The 25,333-nt window shown below is 35.9% G+C and overlaps 1 long non-coding RNA gene and 1 other non-coding gene across 3 annotated transcripts in view; one reads left to right on the top strand and one right to left on the bottom strand.

The window, feature by feature from the left end:
* LOC112672043 (uncharacterized) overlaps nt 1-25,333 on the top strand; it is a 176,425-nt gene that overhangs the window by 19,791 nt on the left and 131,301 nt on the right. The window lies entirely within an intron of this gene.
* LOC112675807 (U6 spliceosomal RNA) lies at nt 22,691-22,797 on the bottom strand. Its single transcript, XR_003146079.1, has one exon. It is a non-coding gene; the product is annotated as a U6 spliceosomal RNA (small nuclear RNA).

The raw sequence follows: 25,333 nt of genomic DNA, 5'->3' as shown, positions 1-25,333 counted from the left end.
TTTAGAATTATACCTCAAGAGTAGAATATTTTGAGTATTCCAGAGTCCCACAGTAATATACATAAAAATATGCCCAGAAATGTTAACGCCACAAACCACCATCAGTGAAAATTTTAGAGGTATTTCTGTATTTGTTAACAGGGGTGCTATTGCCATTTTCTTGGACACCTTTATTGTGGTATACCTTGCATGCAATAAGCTTCACATTTTAAAGTGTGAAATTTAATAAGTTTTGAAAAACCAGAGCTACAATCAAGATAGTGAACAGATCCATTGTTCCCCAAAGTTTCTTATGCCTCTGTAATTCCTCTGTCCTATAGGCCTCCTTATCACCTCTTTTCCAGGTAACCAATTCTGCTTTATGTTAATGTAGATCACTTTGCATTATAAAGTATTAGATAATTAGAATAATAAATTAGGTGATCTTTTGTGCCTGGCTTCTTTTGCTCAATATAATTATTTTGAGAGATTCATCTGTGTTATCCATCAGTATTTCATGCCTTTATATTGCTTAGCAGTATTCTGTTGTATAGATACACCACAGTTAGTTTGGCCACGCACATGTTGTTGGCCATTTTGTTTGTTTCCAGGTTTGGCTATTCCAGATAATCAGATATGAACATTGTATTCAAGTCTTTATGTGGATATATGCTGTCTTTTGGATAAATAGCAAGGAGTGGAACAGCTCTTCATCTATTAAGTGTACACTTTACTTTTTAAGAAAGTGCCAAGCTCTTTTCCAAAATGGTTGTAACATTTTACTAAATACCAGTATTTATGAGGGTTTCATTTTTTTCCATCCTCTCACCAACACTTGATATGATAAGTCTATTTACTTTTAACCATTCAGACATGTAGTGATATAGCATTGTGGCTGTATTTTATATTTCCCTATGGCATATGATGTTGAGAATCTTTTTCTGTGCTTATTGGCCATCTGTGCATCTTCTCTGGTGAACAATCTGTTCAAATAGTTTGCCCATTTTTTAATTGGGTTGTTTGTTTTCTTATTATTGGTTTTGATATTTTTTTATATTCTGCATTCATATCCTTTATCAGCTATGTTTTTCAAATGTTATTAAATCTTTGTGTGTGAAATGTCTTTGGCTGAGGGGCCCTAATAACAAACTTAACAGCTGAAAAATGTTACCAAAGGCTAATTTCTCTCTTGCAAGTAATAAAGAATAAAAAGAATTTTAAACCTATTAGTACTAAGTTAGTCTGAGTCTTATATTAAAGCATTTTTCTGTAGTGTAGAGATGAAGGGCAGTTTCTGCAGATACTCTCTGAACTCAGATTCACCAGGCTACATCCTAGCTGTGTGATCTTGGCTAAGTTTAACATCTCTATGCTCTGTAAAATGTGGTATTACTGGTAGCTGCCTCATAGTGTTGTAGTGATTCAGTGTATTTATGCACATAACGCATATAGTGACTGCTGCTCAACACGTACTCAGTATTGTTTAATAAATCCATTATTATTGTTCACCCACTCATTCTCCCTAAGTCCTATCCAAGAGCTCATTTAGCTTGGCCACTCTCTCAGGCTGACTTCTCTCCCTAAGAAGAGTGCACTTCAGAGGCTACAGGGTGTCAGGAGAAGGAAATTTATGCTCTTGAGATTGGCGTTTCAAAGAAACTGTACAAATTAAGAGGAAATCGCTGGCTGGATAGTGCCAAGAGAAGGTATTGATAAGGATCAGGGTATTTGAGCATGGAGCAAGGAAGAGTAGAACATTTTTGTAGTTTGCCTTCTTTCAAGGCAGTTTCCTTAAATTTATTAATTTGCTTCTCCAGCTGGACCCTGACACTAAATTTAGTTTAACTTGAGGATCTCTGAAATGACAGTTTATCATTCAGATTTGGGGAAGAGTGCCTAAGTACAGGTCTTAACTTTTGTCATAAGGAGACTAAAACATAAACTCTCCCAAAACATCTGCTGATCGATCCTTTTTCTCAAAAGAAAATTCCAAACTGGCCAGTGGATGGTTTGTGGTATCAAGACTTTGATTCCTTTTGATCCTTTTTCTCAAAAGAGATTGCAAATTGGCCAGTGGAAGCAAGACTTTAAGGAACTTCACTTCCAAAGAAAGTGGTGATTCACTTTGGTTTGAGCCCAAATAAAAATGATTTAGAAATACTTTCCTCCAACAGTAGGGGAAAAAAGAAAAAGAAAGGAAGGAAGAGAGAAAGAAAAAAAGTGTGAGAAGGTGGATAACAGATTTGAAGTGAGCTAGGCTGGGAGCCATATGGAAGGATATGAGAAGACATGAGTCTGACATTTGGGGAAACAGCAGGAAACATTTTTAATAGTCAAGTGAGCTTTGTATTAGCATCAGGAAACACTTAAAAATACGTCATTGTTATAGACCGTAAGTTGTGTGAGGGCTGAAGTCCACGGCCATTTTATTCACCATTTCATTTCCAGTGCCTAGCACAGTGTTTATTGTATAACAGACACTCAGTAAAGATTCAAAATACTTATTTTCAAATGCTCAACCTCATTCCTCTCTCTCCGTAATGCAAACTGCAGCTAAGTTTCCTTCTCTTCCCAAATCTTGATAGATCGGATAAGGCATGATATGGGAATAGTTTCATTTGCCTGAAACAACTACAACATCATTTCCTCTCTCAGACTAAATATTGCCATGGCTAAAACCTTTTAAGGACCCACCTGTGTGTGTGTGTGTGTGTGTGTGTATCACAAGGACTATTAACTGTTGATTTAGAGAATACCTAATGAGCTTAATCTACAGCAGGATGAGAAGATTTGAACTTTGAGAATCTTCTTGACTTTCCTTTACCCTTTTGATTTAACTTTTTTTACTGCTATAACACCAGTTACCTAGAGCAACAGAAGCTCATATTTAGACATGATGGCTATTTGGGAAGGGCTGAGGTTGATAGTGATCTCATCCTATCTAGGATAGAAAAACTGTGATTGGAAGAATATAAAGGGCACTCACACCTTCTGAATAACTGGATCTATTTTTATGGCCACAGACTCAGGTGGTCTTAGCTTGTGTATGTGAGCACTTTTGATGATCAAAAAGCTTTGAACTTCCTCAGGGCTTCTTATTAAATAAAATAAGTGCTATAGTAACAGAGAGGGGAAAGAAGGGAACTAACATATATGTCTAGTACTTGCTATTTCAAGGCACAATGTTAGGAACTGTAAACAGATTTTACCAAGATTGACTCACCCCAGGGGCACCTGGGTGGTTCAGTGGGTTTGCTGCTTGTCTAACTCTGGGTTTGGACTCAGGTTGTGATCTCATAGGGGTGCGGATTGAGCTTCAGATCTGGCTCTGCTGTCAGGGGTGGGAGGGTCTACTTGAATATTCTTTTCCTCTGTCCCTCCCCCAAGAGTGTGTGTGTGTGCTCTCTCTCTAAAATAAATGTCTTAAAAAATATTGACCCACCCAGTAGCTCCATGACTTTTTTTTTTAATTAACTACTATTTCATATGTAAAGAAATTGAAGCTTAGAGAAACCTGAGATCACAAGCCAATTAACTGGTAGATCCAGAATTCATAACTAGATCTATGTAATTCTTTTGATCCTATGAAACTGACACTTTTTTAGGTGACCTCTAATAAATGTCAGGAAAGAGTAAAAGGCACCCATAACTGTCAGTTATAGATATGTTTCTTAACTGTTATTTGTGAATTAGAAAATAAAGCTAATCAATTTAAGTGTCATTTTTAAGGCACGGTAGAGAACACAGCTTGAAAAATTGTATCGTTTTTTTTCAACTTAAGTGTTAATTCTATAATTTAAAATTTTTTTTTAACTTTGAATTTATAAAAATAATTTTAAGTTGTGATAAATCTATACAAAATCTGCACCATGGTATAATTGAAGAGCTTCAGGGCACATTTTGACATATGGTATCTGCATACCTGTGCTCTGGATATAGATAGGTAGGTAGATAGTTGTGCGCATTAAATTAAAATGATGTGTTTATCCCTTCCTGTGTACATTTTATGTAACTTCATATGTAATGTGCATCTTCAGAGTCTCCTTGAAATCCATTTGTGCATTTAAAATTTATAAAATTTATGTCATAAACATAAAAGTGAGCTGTCTTATCCTCATCTCAGTTGTGAGAAGAAAAATGTAATTTTCTTCAGGATGCTGTTTGTGGGTAATTTTTCTCATACCTGTGAACTAACACTTTAAAGTATAAAAACTATATAGGATTGTTTGGACTGATTTGTGTCCCCATATATACTACCCCATTCATATATTGAAATCCTAATCCCAAATGTGATTAAGTTTGGAGACAGGCCCTACAAGGAACCAATTAAGGCTAAATGAGATAAGGGTGGGGCACTGATCCAATAAATTGCTATTCTAATAAGCAGAAACAACAAAGAGCTCTCCAGAAAGGGAAAGAATTCTCACCAGAACCTGACCACACCCATACCCTGGTCTCAAGACTTCCAGCTTTCAGAACTATGAAGAAATAAAATTCTGTTGTTTAAACTACCATTCTATGGTATTTTGTTATGATAGCCTGAGCAGAATAAGACAAAGACTTTAAAACCATATTCTCTATCTCCAATAATTCTTTTACACAAACTGCAGTCCAATTTGGTTTCAGCTGAAGAAGAAATCAAAGGCAATAGATATATGAATAAATTGATAGATAAATAGATCGATGGATCAGTCGGTAGATGTGTATTTCATTAAAGACTCAGATGAGAGCTTTAGTGACTTTGAAAATTTTTGAATGTCATGATACCAAATGTGGATCTATCTCAAGTTATTGACCAAGATACAAGCTCCAAAGTGACTCTTAAGTATTTGATGGAAAGTGTACCAATAGCTCACATTCTCCATAGAAGCCATAATGACCAATGGAAATACTATTTTCAGGAATTTAGTGACCTGCCTGATTGGCAGAGGCCCTGAAATACAACCTCAGACCTTTTAAAAGGGGTTATTAACTGCCACTGGTGCCTAACCTGAAAGTCATTATTGTTTTTAGAATTTGTAGACATTTGAAAAAGTGAAGTAAAAAAGTAATTACCTGTTTTTGTGCTACAGAGAGAAAGGGTAAAAAGCCACACAAAATAATGGATGTGGCCGTGCAGGACTGACAGTATTGCAGAAAATAGGTCAAGTAAGTAGCAGATAAGAGGTTCTTTATAATCAACTTCCCAGCTAGCTATTAAAAAAAATGTTAATGTTATATCAACATTATGCTGGGTTCTAATGATGAAATTATATACATTGGACAGGGGAAAATTAATAAAGACTGCTCTTGTTCCTCAACTTATTTACCATCAGTCTTAAATGGTTTCACTGGAAAGCTGCTTAGATGTTATATCAGAGTCCAGCATCCCCAAGGAGGGGAGAGGTTTTTACAACTTTAAGTGTGTTAATATATTCATGTAATTATCAAATATTTGTGACTGTGCATTTGGTACATAATAAATGACAATGTGAGAGTATTCTTTTCTATTTAGGCAGTCAGTTCTGAGAACAACCCATAAACGGCTTCCCCCAAAGTCTCCCCTTTATTATCATCCATCATGCTTAGCTATGTTAATTTGACACTGGCTGCATCTTGCTGCATCTTGCAATTCCACACTGACATTGCTAATTTCTAGAATGTAACCACAGTGTTTGACATGATGCAGTCAGGCAGTAATCAAAAGCATATTTTCTAAGCTTTCTCATAAAAGCTCAGTGGATATGAGGGTGTTTTAAAAAAACTTATATGTGGTTATTTTTAGAATATATTTTTATTTCTATTACTGAGGTATGTATAGTTGACATACAATGGCATAGTAGTTTCAGGTATACAGCAGAGTGATGCAACAACTCTGTAGTGACAATATAGTCACCATCTGTTACCATACAATGTTATTACAATATTAATGTCTATATTCCCTGTGCTGTACTTTTTATCTCTGTGATTTATTTATTTTGTAGGTAGAAGGTTGTACCTCTTAATCTCCTTCACTTATTTCTCAATCCACCCCCAGCAACTACCAGTTTGTTCTGTTTTTATTTCTTTGTTCATTTGCTTTGTACCTTCAGATTTCAGATATAAGTGAAATCAAATGGCATTTGTATTTGTCTTTGTTAGGCTGACTTATTTCATTTAGCATAATACCCTCTATGTCCATCCATGTTGTCACAAATGACAAGATCTAATTTCTTATGGCTCAGTAATATTCCATTGTGTGTGTGTGTGTGTGTGTGTGTACACACACATATGTATATGTAAAATATATGGAGAGAGAGAGAGAGCGCGTGAGCGCGAGTGCATATTTTCTTATCCATTCATCTATCAATGGATACTTGGTTTGCTTCCATATATTGGCTATTGTATTTAAATAATGCTACAGTAAATAGAGGGGTGCATATATATTTTTGAATTAGTGTTTTCATTTTCTTTGGGTAAATAGTAGTGTGATTGCTGGATCATAGGATCCACACTTCTTTTTTTTTTAATTTTTGAGTAAACTCCATACTGTTTTCTACAGTGGATGTACCAGGGTACATTCCTACCAAAAGTACCTGAGGGTTCCCTTTTCTCCTTATCCTGGGCAATACTGTTATTTCGTGTCTTTATGATACTAGCCATTCTGACTAGTGTGATGTAGTATCTCATTGTGGTTTTGATCTGCATTTCCTCGATCATCAGTGATGTTGGTTACCTTTTCATATATTTTGGCTACCTGTATGCCTTCTTTGGGAAAATGTCTGTTTGAGTTCCCTGCCCATTGTTTAATTAGATTATTCCTTTGGTATTAGATTGTATAAGTTCTCTATATAATTTGGATATTAACCTCTTATTCGGTATATCATTTGCAAATCATTCCTTCCATTAAATAGATTATCTTTTTGTTTTGTTGATGGTTTCCTTCATTACACAAAAGCTCTTTATTTTGGTATAGTCCCCAAAGTTTATTTTTGATTTTATTTTCCTTGCCTTAGGAGACATATCCAAAAATATGTTTGGCTCATGTCCCCAGAGATTACTGTTTGTTTGTTTTAAGATTTTAAATCTTTCTATGGTTTCAGATCTCACATTCAGGTCTTTAGTTCATTTTATTTCCATGTATGATATCAGAAAGTGATCTAGTTTTATTCTTTAGCATGTACATGTCCAGTTTTCCCACCACTGTGTATTGAGGGGAACTGTCTTTTCCCCCACTCTATGTTCTTGCCTCCTTTGTCATGGATTCACTGCCCATATAATTATGGGATTATTTCTGGGCTCTCTATCCTATTCTATTGATCTATGTGTTTATTTTTGTGCCTGTACCATACTGTTTTGGTTACTATAGCTTTATGGTATATTTTGAAATTTGGGATTATAATACCTCCAGCTTTGATCTTTCTCAAGATTGCTTTGGCTACTCTGGGTCTGTTTCTACACAAATTTTAGGTTTATTTATTTTAGTTTGGTAAAAGAAAAATTGCTATTGGTATTTTCTTAAGGATTGCACTGAAACTGTAGATTGCTTTGGGAGCATGGATCTTATAACAGTATTAATTCTTCTAATCCATGAGCATGTTAAACATCTTTCCATTTGTGTCATTTTCATTTTTTCATTAATGTCTTATAATTTTCAAACTACAGGTCTTTCACCTCCTTGGTTAAATTCATAGATTGGTGTTGTATTCTTTCTAATGCACTTGTAAATGGGATTGTTTTCTTAAATTATCCTTCTGCTACTTCATTATTAGTGTATAGAAATGTGACAGATTTCTTTACATTAATTTTACATACTGTAATCTTACTGAATTCACTTCTTAATTCTCATAGTTTTTTTGTGAAACCTTTAGTTTTTGGTCTGTCAAAAGCAAAAAAAAAAAAAAAAAACCATGAAACCTGAGTTATTAAAATGAGAGAGTGTCTTAAACATTCAAGTTAGAAAAATATGACAATGCTTTCATTTACCAGCAAATATTTATTAAGAACCTACATGTGCCCCCAACCGGGCTTTCCATACTCAGTTCCATCTGTAAGAATTGTATACTTGATCCACTACAGACACTATCTGTAAACATCAAAGATAAACCTCAAGTTTTAACTGTTCCTCCTTCCCTCCCCTTCTCTTTCTCTCTCAAAAGAAGAAGCAGAATGATAAAGGAATCAGAAGAAACATAGATCATTAGATAATTTCTGGTTTATAGTGGAAAGAGCAATGACTTACGGATCATATGTACTGTCACTTACCAGGTGCATGATCTCTGACAAGTCACTTAACTCATCTGATGATGACAAAACAATACCCTGCTTAATAATTCACTGGCTGCTTTGAGCACTTACATAACATATGTCAATGTTCTTTGAAAGCCGTCAAATGCTGAATAAATGTTAGATATCACTCTGTTTGTAAAACATTAAAATAAATAATCAAATTTATTTAAATATGTTTGCATATATTCAACACATGATTATAAATAAGTAGGTATTGTATATTGTTGGTTTTTAACAGTTATCATATGAAACTGGCCTCTGTACTCTTAGGGCAGGGAGAGTTCAAAAAAAAGAGGCAGGTCACTAATGTTTGTAGGTGGCGATTTTTTAATAGCAAAGGGAACTTATAAACATTATCTTGAGCAGCAGCAAAATTAATGGATCCCTGCACCTGTCCACCAGACCTTAAAAGTTTACAAAGAGGCCTTAATGGGCTCAGTCATGTATACCGTATAGGTGTCTTAAACATCACATCATCATTTCAAGGCTCTGTTCTTGGAGCAGCTTCTGGGAGCAGGAAAGGCAAGTAGAACCATATTCTAAGGCCAGGGGAGGAGATGTGGAGACCTGAAATGTCCAAGGTTAATGGGAGGAGGCTCACCTGAGTGGCTCAGTTGGTTAAGCAACTGACTCCTGATAGCAGTTCAAGTCATGATCTCAGGGTGGTGGGTGGAGCCCCATGTCTGGCTCTGTGCTAAGAAGGGAATCTTCTTGAGACTCTCACCCTCTCCCTCTTCCTCTCTCACTCCCCCTGTTCCTCTTCCCCTGCTCAAGTGTGATTTTTTTCACTCTCCAAAATAAATAACATCTTTAAAAAAAAAGGTTAACAAGGAATTCCTCTATATTGTTATAGTAATATTATAAAGTGCCCAACAGTATGCTAGATGTTATCAATAATAATAATGCTCTCTGGATCTTCTTTTCTTTGCCTAAATTAGTAGAAGGGTGCCTGTAGTAGAAGTAGCCGACTCAGTCGGCTAAATGTCTGACTCTTGGTTTTGGCTCAACTCATGATCTCAAGATTATGGGATCAAGCCCCATATTGGGCTCTGTGCTCAGTGCAAAATCTGCTTCAGATTCTCTCTCCTTCTCCCTTCTGCTCACTCACTCTCTGTCTCTCTCAAAATAAAATAAAACAAAATAAAATAAGTAAAAAAAATTTAAACACATTAGTAGAGTAAAACAAATGTATTTATTAAAGAAGTCACACTGTGAGTAGGGAAAATGGGTATATGTGAAAAATGTTCATTGTATTAAAGTATGTGTGCTCAAGGCCAATACATGTGCAGAAATTCAGAAAAGGAATCACTCAACATGGATGACAACAATTGGAGAAATCTTCATAAAGATTGTGTTGGAGTTAGGATTAGATAAAAGCACAAGGACAGAGTGGTTTAAGGAAAACAGTAAGACTTTGAAAGTATATCCCATCTCAGGCCCTATGGGTATGTTGTTTCCTTGGAAAAATTTTCTCCTAGATACTTCCATGCCTTTCTCCCTCAGTATATTTTGATACTTTATCTAGAGGCCTCCTCTGACACTCATATCTGAATTAGTACTACCCATAGCATGAATAACCATATGATGTTATAACATATGCCTATTTGTTTAGCTGTATAATATGTTTCTCAACTACCACAAGAACTGTATGAGAGCTGACAATTGGTTTGCTTCATTCACTATAATGAAAGGGAAGCTTGGAGATGGTAGGCAGGTAAAAGTGTGGAATTGGGAATGAAACCAGGTCCAGGATGTGTAAAAAAAAAAAAAAAAAAAAAAGTGGTTATTTACACAGGGGAAAGGGGTGAAACCATGAAAGGTCAGTTTTCTGAAATACATATTTATTGTTGAAGCCATTCTGATTCTTGGAAACTTCCTTTGTTCCATCATAAATATAATGAAGATTTGAATAGTTCCTTGATGATTAATTGTATAAAAGTTTTTGGAGTTACCATTCTGAATATCAATTTCAATCACTGATGCTCTAGATAAAAAACGAACAGGAAAATGAGTTTAGTATGTGTTTAGACCAAGATATAGCAAGTTGTTTTGATAAAACAAATAGATAGCATATGTTCATTTTTATATTATTTACCTTTTATTCTCAAAGTATAGTAACAAAAACTAGGTGTTTGAGTTTGTGGTTACTGAGTTAAGGTTGAACTCTAATTAAGATGAAGAGAGAAGATGTTTTTAGGATTAAATTCTGAATATTACCTGGATTTTATAAAAGTAAAATAGGCTGGACTCTGGGCACTTTGCAAAATAGCCTAGAATTCTGGAATAATCAGAAAATTTAAAAGAAGTAAGCTCTTGGCTGATCACACTTAATAACCTCCTATTTAATGCTCAAAACAGCTGGACTCAGCCCTCCCCACTGCCGGTGTCCCCTGCCACTCTTCGTGAGTTTCTGCTACTTTGTCCAGATGTCATTCTTAAACATTTAATCAAATACGCATACTCCTAAAACAAGGTACTTGGACCATATGGTTGAGGGTTTATCCAGAACTATTAATTTATTTACTTGATTTTTAAAAATGTGTATAGTGGAGACGGCTGTTATATCACCTGACTAAAAAGGATAGACAGATGGTAAAAGCCAGGTAAAATGCAAAGATTAAAATATTCACAACCACGATTTCTCGTGAGACTGAACACAATCCAGGCAAGATCTCCTGCTAGATAGTCTATAGTGGGAGATATTTCACCATCCCTTCTACAATTATGTTGATACTGTTATCTCCATTTTCTCCTAGTCATGATCTTTGCACTCCAATCAGACTGATCTTATTACTAACTGTCATTCCTTGTATATGCCTGCCTGTATGTTTTTGGTCACGCCAGTACCTTTATTTGTAATGCCATCCTTTGGCACCTTGGCTGATCCAAATCTGACCATCTTCCAAGACCAAGTTCAGATTGTGGATCAATTGGTCCTATCCTTACTCATTATCAATCTTTCCCTCTTGCAGTTACTGTAGTGTTCATTGTACATGTCATTCAGTAATGGTATCATTTCTTTGATGCAGTTAACTCTTTTTTTTTTTTTTTTGTCTTCAGGTTTTCTCTTTGCAAAAAGGTTGTTTGTGTTCTTTTATACCTTCTGGTATCCACTATATGCTTAGTTCTTCATCTTATGCACAGCTGGTATTCAATACATATTTGTTGACTGATGGAAAATACAGTTAGTATTATTTATTTCTAATGAAAACAAACTCATGTTTAAGGGAATGTAATGATTTTTTCTTAAACAAAGCACCATAATGTGAATATGGTTAACGGTGGCCCTAGGGGCTGCAGTTTTGTACTGTATTATTTTTCTGTTTAAAAATTAATAATCTTGTACCATAGCTGCTGCCTTTTAAAATTTATTGGCATTGATTAGGATCCACTCTGGACTATGATGGATAGCTTTGATTTGGGGCTTGGTGCTACCGTAGCATTTGAGGGTAGAAACAAAGCGCAGGTTTTGTCAATAGGTCAAAAGACTGAGAATATGAATAATACATTAATATTATAATTTTCAACTTCAGAAAAAAAAGACATTAATAAAGGCCATAGGGATCTCAGAAACTGGTATGCATTCATTTAAACAAAGAAGGCATGTTTTGAGGCATAGACTTGTACTATAAGAATTAAGAATCACTGCTTCTGAATGTATGTTCCTACATATGTTTAGTATACTTAAGTGTATTTATTATACTTAATGAATATAAAATGCAGGGGAATTTGTCAGACATCCATTTACTTGCTTTCCTTTGCAGCTCCTTTTACCCTAGCCCTATTTTTGGATATTTAACTCCAAATTCTCAGTGCCCTCTGAGGCCTATCCCTCCCTCTACCAATGATTCTCTTTTCTCCATTCCTAACTTCATACCCAGAGCAGCTGCTCTTTCCCACAGTTGCCAGTTTGATCTCTTCCAACGCGGCTGCCTCAGCCAACAGCGATATTCACAGACTGTATGTGCCACATCTCCCAGGAACATTTGTATTTATTTTCTATAATCCAGAGGCTACTTGATGAGCTATTTTTGAATTGTAGAGTAGGATGATTAGAGCAGTTTTTGGAGATTCCCAGATCTTTCCATTAGGCCACCATCCAGTATTTATTGAAAATAAAGATATACCTGATTATAAATTAAGGATAAAAGCATTTTTAACATATTTCCACTTGACTAATGATGAGCAAATACTGGATTCATCACTGCATTTATCATAACATTCAACATTTTCAAAGGACTCAGGCCCTAATGTTCTAATAATGTCATTTTGAAACAAGAGTGCCTGAGCTATTGACCCAAGTGACACTAGATTTTCTATTACATTAACTCACTACATGCAAATGTATTAAAATTATCTCAAATTTAAAAATAAATTTTAAAAATTAAAATTCCTCCTGTACCAGTGCCTTAAAAAAAAAAAAAAAACCTCAATATTTTTCCAGTCCTATTAATTGGGAGGCTATGAGAAATCCCCATCTCTAGAATCTTTACGCTTTACCATGAATCTGAAAATCTGCTGGCAGCATTTTTAATATATATTTTAAAAATATATATATTTTTTAAAGATTTTATTTATTTAATCATGAGAGGCAAAGACACAGGCAGAGGGAGAAGTAGGCTTCTCACAGGGAGCCTGATGTAGGACTAGATCCTGGGATCATGCCCTGAGCCACTGAAGTGTCCCTAAAATATATTTTTTCTGTGACATTAACAGCTCTATGCTGAACTGCGATGAACAACCAGTTGACTGATTCTATTTCTTCTTCTCTACTTCTATTGCTTTTCCATTTATCCCATTTGTTGAGGAAGAAATAGAAGATGAGAAATTGTCAGAATGGGTCGTATGCCAGAAACATCAGACAAGCAGTATGACATTTGGAGGGACTTGGTGGGATGCAAATGCTATAGAACTTGGGCCTTGGGATATTTATTTCCATACTTTACAAACTTTAGAGAAGGGCCACAACTTCCCAGTGGATTTGGCAGAAAATTTCCACCAGGGGATGGAAATCTGTTGGAAACTCTTGCAATGGGCTTCTTTGCTTCTGTCATGCTCACTACCCCCATAAAATTAAGATTCTTTCTCAGTGTCTCTCAAGCCTCTCTCTATTGTAGAGTGAAATAGTCATTCATTTGATAAGCTAAAGAACCAGAAACATTTTTGTTAAGATTAGTATTACATACCACTTACCTTTTTTCTGTATTGAGATATTTTTCTCTGCATCATTCTACAGCAATCATTGAAAAAAAAAAAAAAGATCTTTTCTCTTTTTCTTTTTGATTTCAAGTTTTTATTTAAATTCTAGTTAGTTAACATATTTGGTAAAATGGTTTCAGGTGTAGAATTTAGTGATTCACCACTTATATATAACACCCAGGGCTCATCAGGAGTGTCCTGCTCAGGAGTGTCCTGTTTAATATTCATCACCCATTTAGCTCGCCCTCCACCCACTTTCCTCCATCAACACTCAGTTTGTTTTCTATAGTCAAGAGTCTCTTATCGTTTGCTAATTTTCCCCCCTCCCCTGTATACGATGGAATGTTTTTTTTTTAAAGTTTTTTATTTATTTATTTTTTATTTATGATAGTCACACAGAGAGAGAGAGAGAAGCAGAGACATAGGCAGAGGGAGAAGCAGGCTCCATGCACCAGAGCCCAACGTGGGATTCGTGGGATTCGATCCTGAGTCTCCAGGATCACACCCCGGGCTGAACCACAGCACCAAACGGCTGAGCCACCCAGGGATCCCTACAATGGAATGTTAATCAGACATCAAAAAGAATGGAATTTTGCCATTTGCAACAATGTAGATGCAGCGGGAGTGCATTGTGCTAAGCGAAATAAGTCAAAGACAAATAGCATGTGATCTTTTGTTTCTTAATTTCACAATTAAACATTATAGCTTTTTGTCCCTGAAAAATAATTTACTTTATTGAAGAACAAAGAATTAAAACTTGTAACTATCTAAAATTTTGTTTTTTAGAACTAATGGCATATCATCATATAAAGATGAGTGGCAAGTAAGTGATGAAAGATAACTACTAAACCATTTGTTAAAAAAATTAGAAATAAGCCTCTATTGAACAAACATTCATCCATTGTTTTTACTGCATAGAGTGTGGCATATTTTTCAGTTCTTTTCAAAACTGCCAAAAATAAATCTTTACCTTTAGAAAAATTTCAAATACAAAATTGAATATTTATCTTTAATCATATAGATCTCATGCAAATAGACATTGGATTATTTTTGAAAGCAAAATAGAAAAAATCCATATGAACAATAATAAACTCTTTGCATATATTTAAAAAATTATTTGTGGTACATTATTAAGTTCTATGTTGACTGATCAAAACCTAAATAATGGTCATGAGTCAGGACCTTCTCAATTTTCTAGAGTAGTTTTGACTGAAAGCCAATGGAGCAAATTCATTCCAGATTGAGAGAGAAACAGTGGAAAAGGTAGAGGGAGTAGTCTGGACTTGATGTAAAATGTTATTGATTCATCACCGCCCAACATTTTTTTTTTCCTCTTTAAATGTACAATCATTGTTTTTCTCCAAGGTATGAGTATTAAATGGTGAGTTAAAATGCGTGAAATTCAATGGCAAGAGCAAATCTTAAGAGTTAAATACCAAAAGGACTGATGGGCAATTTCTATCCCAAGAGGAATGAGTAGAATGAGCAAGTTACACTCTGTAAAATCACTGATTCTTGGGCCCCATTGTAACATGCCTTTTAAAATGCTTAATTGGAATTGTAATATATGTATTCATAGAAAAGCAGTAAAACATAAACTCACAGAAATGGATCAAAAGAAAAGTCAGATTTCCTATTTTGACTCCTATTCCTTTCTCTTTCTACACTTTTAACTACATTTGCTTTTAATTTTTATTAATGCTTCTTGGTTTATTACTTTTGTTGATTCTCATCTCTAAAATGTGAAGAATTGAGTATATTTATCGTATCACTATTTTTTTCCAAGTTATCCTTTAATTCTTCTCATGCTATGTTTATAATGTTCAGTAATATTCTTAACCCTTTATTTCCAGACCCCCCTTTACTCTTTATCAGTTGGATTCCCACATTGTAAAATGAGAAAAATGAACAGATCCACATTTCTATACCTTTCCTTCCTTATCTCCTGAATCTGTTAGCTATGTCATTATTTTATATTGCCAAGTTTCATAACATTTATATTTCCCCCGTAAATATACCAAAGTCTTCTGTTTTAGTTTTATTCTAAACCTTAAATACCAGTTATTAGAATACGTGACATGATTACTAATTGTATAACCAAGTGGTATGATTGGATATGTAGGAAAAGAAATATGATGTTAGGTCACTAAATCTGTGCCACATGGAGAATTTTCCAAGCATCAATATTCAGTGGATTCTCTTTAGTTCTCCAAACTTCTCAAGAAAGTTAAACATGATAGTTGGTTCACGCAAGGACCCTGATCTCACTGCATTGCCACTTTTGCCAAGTTTTGATTGCCTTTTTTCTCTACTTTTGATAGAAGATACTAACATTTTCCACTTTCCAATAATTAGAATCCACCTTATTCTTGAAGGTACTCCTTATTCTATTTAAATCAGTGATTTTTGTTTTTTTGACCAACTATAATCCAGTGGGCTATTGAAATTCTAAATTACTTCTATTGTTTGTTAAATCCCCTACCTTTGCTCAATTTTTCTTTTACTTTGCTGTAGTAGTTTTATTGTTGTTTTTAAGAAATGGATACACTAAATAAACTTTAGATTTTAGCGGTTTGAAAACACCCTTTTGTCTTAAAATTATTGATAGTTGGGTTGGGCACAAAGTAATTTTTGGGTTCAGAATCACTTTTACTCATAATTTCTTATTAGCATCAAGTATGTTGATAAGAAAATGGATTTAACTCAGATTCTTATCCTTTTATTGGCAACATATACACTCATGACAAGCCTATTAAAGCCTTTAAATATCTTTATCTCTGATCGTCATAACACTCTATCAAGGTGTGGGTCTTTTTTTTCTCTTCATGTTCAATTTGTGACTGAAAGCAAAGTCTCTCGGGCAAGACTATACTCTAAAATTGGATGTGCCACTAATTGTGGGAACTTGTCTAAGTTAAAGATTGAATCATACTTTACTCAGTCATAAAATAAAAATGTTTAACCCTTAGTGTTAAGTGAAGACTAAATGATCAAATACATCATACAATTGTTGCAAAGATTAAAACAACACATTTGAAAAAGATAATAAATATTAGATATTATTTCATTTTGGTCAGTGCTCCATAGATCCTTTCAATCTGGAAACTTTCTGTGCTTTCCTAATCTCTTTTGTTTTTTGATAATTTCTTCCCAATCATTTCCATAGCTTTTCATTGCTGGGCCTCCTACTAAATAGATACTCTTTTTTCAGTATTGATTCTCCCATACTTTCTATTTATTTTTTCTTAGGCTTTATGTTTTTTAAATTTACCTTGGAATATTTTGTCATTACTAAAACAGTTATTTAGCTTGTTTATTTTGTCTGTAAGCAAGTATATTTTTCATTTGTAAGAACCTTTTCTTGTTATTTGATAAGATATAAGATGGCAGCTCATTCTTGCTTAGTTGAATACAACTTAAAGTTTCTTTGTGGATACTAATTAGAATTTTTAAAATGAACATTATTTTTCTCCTCCATGAATTAAAATGTTTTTGCCCTTATGATTAGCTGTTCCACTTGTTCATCCTAGCACTTTGTCCCATTTGTTTTGTTGGTTTTATTTTTATCAAAAGTGTTCATTGGTTGCCTGTTAATATATATGGATAAAGAACTTACTATGAGCTCTATGTAAGAAACTACCTGTACTGAGGAACAGATTTATCTTTGAAGGTTTTAAGTGGAGAAGTAGAGAGAGGCATATTAGTACATTAACAAGTCTATTTTGGAAATGGAGGGGTAGCATATTTCCCGCTTCATCCCTCTGCCTTTCCTTTTTCTCTTTCATCCTACCACATTCCTGTCTAGAGTTCATTCCACCTCTGCTTTGTTTTTCACTCATGACTACCAACCCCACCTGGGGTTTTTGCCTTCCCTTAAATTTAGCTGCTTTTAACTTGGACACCAAATATCCTACTGATGCTTCCATATGCAAGTAATGCTGATGGGGCCATCGTGACTGTTTTAAGTCTACTGCTGTGTGAAATCGTGATTCAGAATAGAAAGAGCCTGTTAGAAATATTACTTGGTCTTCTTTCTACTGGCCTCAGAGTAAAACAAGTTTGTAGCACAGGTAAGATATTGATTTGTGTTTTCAATGCTTTAGGGTATTCATCCTTTGACCAATCCGAAGCAAGATTGCATACTATCTTCCTGTCCACTTATTTTCCCCAAACCCCATGTTTAAATGGCTCTAGACAACTATCTACTATATGCTTTTCCAGAGCACTTTTATTGGCCTTTTGAAATAAGGGTGACTCCACATTGTTCTCTCTTTCCGTACTCAGACATTGAGTTCCCACAGTGATGATAAGTGGAGTTTAGGAATTTGCCACTATAACTTGTTATTCTTCCTGCTCATGTTGCCCCCATTTCCAGGACTGGGCTTTTGGATCAAGGTACTTTGACCCTGAAACACATTCATGTCTGCTTATCAGCTCCCTGTGTGTAAACCTCTTGAACAAAAGCCACTGCCCATATAGTTTCCAGCCAACACTTTCCTCTAACCCATTCCCAATGCAATTCCCTAATGAGTATCCTTTAGGGATTTTCACTCCTTCTATTGCCACATATTAACTTGGATTTGGTGCCTGGCCAGCACAGAAGGATGCTATTGTTGGATTACCACCAAGATCTACTCTAATTCAGCCTTCACTCTCTTTCAGCCACCATTATGCTGCACCCTAAGCCCTAGTATCTGATACATAAATACTTCCATCAGATCCCACTGTTCATCTAGGACTTATTTTTATTGTACAGATATCTTTCTAAAAATTTTCATTGGTAAGGAAATGAAAATTTTCTCCTGGGTCTGGGACCAAGAATTCCCAAGAAAGTGAGTCAAGTGCTGACCATCAAACTGATTCCTAGAAGAAAAGCTGAATTCTGATCTGTACATTTCTAAAAAGAGACTATGTTGTAGAGAGCAGCTCTCTAGCTAGCCAGTCTCATTGCAGAAAACAGTTGCTATGGAGAAGTCAAACACAGAGTAATATTAGAGTCCAAAGTGACCTTAATAATCATCTAATACAAATTTCTCATTTTATAAGCTGAAACCAGAGATGCTAAGTATCTAACTTCAGGATTCTCATCTTCTTAGGAAAAGAGCCACTACTAGAACCCAAGTGTTCTGATTAACAGAATATAATTGAATTTACAAATTTATATTATGGGTATATAATTAATATTTCTAACAAAAGTTATATGCATGAATATAGCTAATATTCTCTGTCCTCTTATGATAGGCCACAGCCTGTACTATTCTCTCTCCAGTGTCTCGTTTAGTCCTTAGGATAATACCATGAAGTAGGTAGTTATTATCATTCCCATTTCACAGATAAGGACCCTGGCAGCTCATGCATTTCAATAATTCAAGTAGCAAATGAGATTAAAATTTAGTAAGAGATGGTCATAACTCAAAATGAAAGCCTAGTTTCTATTATCATAAAGGAGGAAAGGAGGACTAAAAGGCAACAGCTATACATGTTTGAAATTTATATTCTCATATATGTTTGTCATAACAACTCACTGGGCTGTCATGCCATGAGCCAGAAATGAGGCTGAAAAATGCCTTTGGTGATCATGTCTTTTCCTGATTTTATTTGGGTTAGATGAAGAGACAGGAGACCTAGCTTATTGCTTAGCATTTCTAAGCTGTTCACATTATTATTCACATCACTGTTTATTTTCCTACCTGTGAGTTCTCAAGATCTCCTTCTCAGGCTTTTCTCCCAACACTCTTAGGTCAGAAGGTTGATGATGATAAAGATGCAAGACTGGGGATGAATGTTGTTACAACCCAGAGTCTGGGGGCTAAGGAATGCCAACCTTCATTATCAGGGGGCTGGGAAGAAGCTAGATGCAGTCATTGCCAAGACATCAGCAGATTGTCCCAACCACCTCCATAGCCTTCCACGATTAACCTTCTCTTCATTTGGATGCTTTTTAGCTGGCTTGACTATGTTTTTCCCTTAAATTGGCAGTCTGTGAGCATTTTGTGGGGAGAAGAGACAGGAGAGGGAATGTGACTTGAAATATGGTTGTGGGTGTTTTTTAACAAGTTCTCTAAAAACCTTAAAAAAGACCTTTTAAAAAAATCTCTGTGAATTACCTTCTTTTGCTTTAAAAAATATAGAATGTTCAATGTTCCACACTAGTTCATGATATACACCCTTTAGGGTAGAAAAGAATGATCTCATTTTAGGCACCCAACCAAAATAGAATAATTTATTTCTTTAAAAAGAAACTTCTACTACTAAAGTTAAATGTATGAGAATACATGGAACATGTACATGAGACACCTTAACACAAGGATAATAATTACTAGCTTTATTTTATTTATGTAAAGATTTTATTTATTTATTCATGAGAGACAAAGAAGCAGAGACCTAGGTAGAGGGAGAAGTAGGCTCCCTGCAGGGAGCCTGATGTGGGATTCAATCCCCAGACCCAGGATCACCCCCTCAACTGCAGCCACCCAGGCATCTCACTAGCTTTATTTTAAATAAAGCTTTACCTATGTAAATAATTTTAGGGGAAACCCATCATAATCTCAAAAATGACATCTTTAATTTTTTCAAATTTAACTTTTTAGCTGTCCTTTTTTTCCAAGAATACTGGGAAATTGTCATTTTGGAAGTCAATTCCAAGACGTCTTTAAGTTGTAAACCATGAGGACAATAGCAAGAACATTTAACCAGAGGTCAAAGTACAATAAAGAACCCAAAACAAAGGAAGACCTCTACTTTGGGTTGGGTTCTAAAATGTCTTTATGGGATTCTAAACATGATCTCTACTTTCAGAGATCTCTGATCTCTACTGTCATGATCACCTGTCAGAGATCTCCATTCATTTATTCAAATCAAGCAGTCATACTTCTAGCTATACCATTACAGACATATTTAATGCCATCCTGGCATTCAAATGAAAGGTATTGAGGTTCCCATAGCCTGTGTCCACAATATGGTGGGCTCAGTTCTCAAAAATAAAAAATATGCTATTACAAAGTCAACATATGGCTCCCCCATGATAGAAATCTGCCGAAACATTGAGGAGAACATATGGCAAAAGAATTTCGTAGACAAAGTGGTAGAGTCAAGGATGAGAAGATGATTTGGGGCTTGCTTCCTTTCCATTTTTCTATTATAAAAGTAAGTCAAGAAATTATTTGGTCTTAAACATGCACACACTAAAAAATGGAAATAGTTTATTGAGTTGTAGAGTGACATCCTTGTTTCTCCCAGAAATGTCAGAGAGAAATATTAAATATATATGACTCCTGATAAAAAATGGCATTTTTGAAACTTTCTTCTAGTATATTATACAAATGAGAACCGTAAACACTCATTGTGGTACATTTTCAATTCAGGAGCTATCTGCTTTTTTCCATTAACTGAACTGAGAGCCACAGTTTGGTTCTCCACCAACCATGATTAAATTTAAACTGTGATTCTGAATCCCCTGGCTATAGCTGATTACCCACGCTGAGACGATCTAATTCTCTCTCCCAGAAATTGAGAATTGGGATTGAGCAAGAAGAGCTCATTCACTTCTGGCACTGAATATGGAAACTTGGGATTCATGGGGTAGTCTGGATCTCTGCAAGAACAAAGGAGAGAGAGAGACACAGACTTCTTCTAGTTGTCCTGGTCCTGCATAAGACCCAATCATAATAGGCCTTTGTATTCAATCACAGGCTATTTTACTTTTAGAATCACTTTTAGAGTCCCTTTTTTTCTGAATGTAGGACTTTTAATGAATACACATTGTGTAATGAGATCCTATAAAGGAATGAATTACAAATACCAAGAATGGAAGATGAGGGTAAAGGTGGAAGCTTTCATGGCCTGTGTTTTCCTCTTTTTTTATTTTTTTCCTCCTAGCTTACTGTGTAATGCTCTCTAATTTTCTCTAAATCCCTTTCCTCAAACAAAGTTATGGTAGAAAAATAGCTTCTTAAGTTTACCTTTGTGCCTCTTTCCAGCCGCACCCAACACAGTCCTGGAATTCCTAGGAGGACAACTTGTGTTTATTATTGATTTTATTTATTTTTATTTTAAGTTTTTACTTTAATTCCAGTTAACATACAATGTTACATTAGTTTCAGGTGTGCAGTATAGTGATTCAACTATTCCATACTGTTATTTATTTTAAAAATACTCTTCAAAATAATTTCCCATAATTCCAAGTGAGGTGATTTCCATTTTTTTTTCCTCCATTTCCTCCACTGCCTTCTCCCCCCAGATAGGGAGTTAAGGAACTGCAAAATCTATTACATAGAAGACACATTTCCCATGAAGAAGGAATGCCTGCCCTCATAAGGAATATGTCATTGGAATTTATTGCTGTGAATGGTTGGCCATTCTGGAGAAAGTCCCTTGCAATTCTATGACCTAGTAATCACTGCTGATAAATCATTTTTTAAAAAACAAGAGAAACTGAAGGTTTGCCGAGCAAATCTCTGAAATGTGACAATTGAATGATCTGCAGTTTATTTCGCTAATGAAAAGACAGTCCCTTTATGCCCGACTTCTTTGTAAAAATGAATGTTTCTACACTTTCTTTTTCTGAAAGAAGGAATTATCCCACAGTTTAAACAGAGAAATTGCAGCACAGGTTCATCTTCTTAGTGGGAGAGAGACCCCACATAAAATTCAGAAAATTTAGTGAAAGCAGCAGAACAAATGGGATATTATATGAGTGACAATGATCTCAGCTTTCTTTCTAACATGAAAAGACAGCTGGGTTGAGGCACTTGGGCCTCCCACTGCTGGAAGAAAAATGCTTGAATTCTCAATACCTTTGATTTGCTAGTTTGTGGAGGTGAGAATGTGGGGCTCACAGCATGTGCTTCCAGTAAGTTAAATTTCATCTGCTCATCTCTTCCCACCTTTCGCCTACAGAAGATTTCTAATTGAAGTCTCTGCTAAGGAAATGTCAGCCTAATATCTACTTGAAACTTGATTTGGGAGTTTTTGTGGGGTTATTGGGCCTTTATTCATCTCTTTGAAAATGAGATACATCGTATAGGTTTTGTTAGGCTTATTTGTTTGTTTTCTGTTTGGTTTGTATCTATGACAGTAGTGGATTACAGTGGTGCTCCTTCCGAAAATGTATAGCTACAGATACAGTGACGATGCCATGATGTGGTTACAGGGTAATTTAAAACTATAATTCCTTAGCTATTTGTTCATTTTATCCTCACTTCAGTGAATAGTGCAAAATGCCTCATCTTTAAAATAAAGGATAATACTTTTATCTATTTATTTTTTAAATATGGCACACTTCATGAATTTTCATGTCATATGTGCACAAGGGCCATGCTAATCCCCTCTGTACTATTCCAATTTTAGTATATGTGCTGCCAAAGCGAGCACGAGGATTATGCTTTTAAATAAATAATTACGTGAGTTTGTTTTACAAGTATATCCTTTACCTCCCAGGAAACATTTTGCCACCAAATATATTGGCTACTGAAGGACCAGGGAAATATATATGTAATTAGTGCATGAAATTCAAGACGACACTTTTGGTTTTTGCCTTCAGCCCAAAGTTTTCCTAACTACTGGTTACTCCTGGGCATTTCATAAGAACACCATTTGGACAGTTAACACCGTTTTTGTCTGCCCCTTCAATTATTGCAGCTTCTAGGCAGTTTCTTTATCTTGGCAGCAACTTACTCTACACAGAACCAGCACCTGATATTTCTTTTAAGGTGAAAACACAGACTGTTCACACAGGACAAGGATGGTAGGAGGACAACTTCACACAGGTGGAGGATTCATTTTTACATCGAAGTAATAAAGTCAGGAGGAGGATAGTAGCTGACATCAAGGCCCAGACATCAAGGCCTCAAACCAAGTCATTAATGGTTGAACATGGCCTAGTCCATTTCCTTCACATAAATGATACATTGAATATGAGCCAACCTGTGGTACTTCTATTGCAATGAACGTTTCCTGAGAAATCATACCCTGAAAATCAAAGCTACATTAGGGGTATATGGTTATATATGCATCCTCCTCTGTGAGGAAGTCTTTTCTTTCCACCAGTGTTGCCCTTGAGCATCTCCATCCGGGCGTGGATATTCACTGTGGCTTCCTTGCTGATCATGCAGCTCTAGCATCCTTGCCAGTCATTTGCCATACCATTGCCAGTGTGCAATGCTACAAAGCGTCTTTGATCAGGTCTGTCTCCCTTGATTATAATCACAGACTGTTTCTTTCTCTAGCACTTTCAGAAAACCAGGGTGAAGTCTTACAGATCAAAGGAGTTCAGACACCTGTCTCAGTTCTAAAAGTGCAAATCCTTGGGTTCTCTCCCCAGACAGGACACTGGACCCAAAGTCCAGTTTAAGGTCTGCCAAGGATAGCCTTTTCCCTCCCGTTAAGGCCTGGGCGGGGGAGGGGGGGTCATACATATGTAAAGTTTTGGAGGAAAGCACTACAGGATCAGTCCAACGTCATTACATAGAATGTGGTGGATGAATGACAAAGACTTGATACTAATGTAAAGGAGGAAAAACCATTTTCTTTCTATCCTTCTGAGTTCTTATATGACACTCCTATGATAAAAGACACATGAACAAGAGAAAAAGAGAAGGTTATTCACATGCATACCTCAGGTATGTATGTGGGAGATACCCATGGGAAACTAAATAATTCCCTGAGATGGCTTAGAATTCAGGCTTAAATACCATTTTAATAGATGAAGGGTCAGGGATGTAGGATTCTTAGAGGGTTGTCAATGATTCTTAGGAAGAAATGAATAGGCTCTTGGAAGAATATATAGGAGGTATGACAGTTTGTGACAAAGTTTGTCTAGGTGTATAGTCAGTCCTCCCTGGTTGGTGACATCCCTCTGGGAAGAGATTTAGGACAGCTAAATTCATTTTGGAAGATCTGTCTTTAGGGGATCCCTGGGTGGCGCAGCGGTTTGGCGCCTGCCTTTGGCCCAGGGTGCGATCCTGGAGACCTGGGATCGAATCCCATGTCGGGCTCCCGGTGCATGGAGCCTGCTTCTCCCTCTGCCTATGTCTCTGTCTCTCTCTCTCTTTGTGTGACTATAATAAATAAATAAATAATTTTAAAAAAAAGGAAGATCTGTCTTTAGGCAGATAGGAGGAGTTTAGAGAAAGCCTCTTCCTGTATTAGCTGTTTTTAAAGTGACTATAATGGAAAATAATCAATATGCCAAAGAACCATATTCAGGGATAGCATATTCTGCTGCCCTTCACTAGCTTGACAATTTGTGTCCCATGCAAAGAAATGGACTGAATCCCATTTTGCATAGCGGCTACCTATACTAAAACAGTATGATCACCTTGGGTAACAAATATTATGGGGAGGGATACATACCCTCCAATAACTTGCTTCATGGATATTTGCCAGCCAGCCTAGCTGGAAACATTTGATTTAAACTGCTTTGATCTCCTTGGCCTCATGTTGATGACATGGCAGAGATCATCAGTTACTGTAGACAAGTGCTCCTGCACCAAATAGCTCAAGAGTGTTGTTTTTCTGGTAGAAAAGGGAGGGAAACAAGTTTCTTTTGCAAAATACTTGGACTTTATGAAAGCAAGACATCCCCCAGTAGGTAAGGCTGACCTTACAATTTGGGTCCAAAATTCAGTAGTGGAGGCAGGTTCAATTTCCCCTGAGGTACCTATCATCCAGTGATGGAGTCAAGCTCTTTTGTAACAGTAATAGGGGGAACAATTACTTTCCAACAATAGGGCCAATTAGAGGCCCTCGAGAAAGTACTAGAGATCTATAATATATTTATCATGCACATCAACTCTTGACATACAAATTAGCCTAACCAAAGCACGGAAGAACCACCACCAAGCCCAGTGATAGACCCTTCTCAGAGCAAGACCAATCTTTTCTCCCAGAAAGATTGGGACTATTTTCC

This window comes from Canis lupus, chromosome 10 (assembly GCF_003254725.2).
Source record: "Canis lupus dingo isolate Sandy chromosome 10, ASM325472v2, whole genome shotgun sequence".
Taxonomy (NCBI): domain Eukaryota; kingdom Metazoa; phylum Chordata; class Mammalia; order Carnivora; family Canidae; genus Canis; species Canis lupus.
This window is presented reverse-complemented; position numbering and strand designations above follow the sequence as displayed.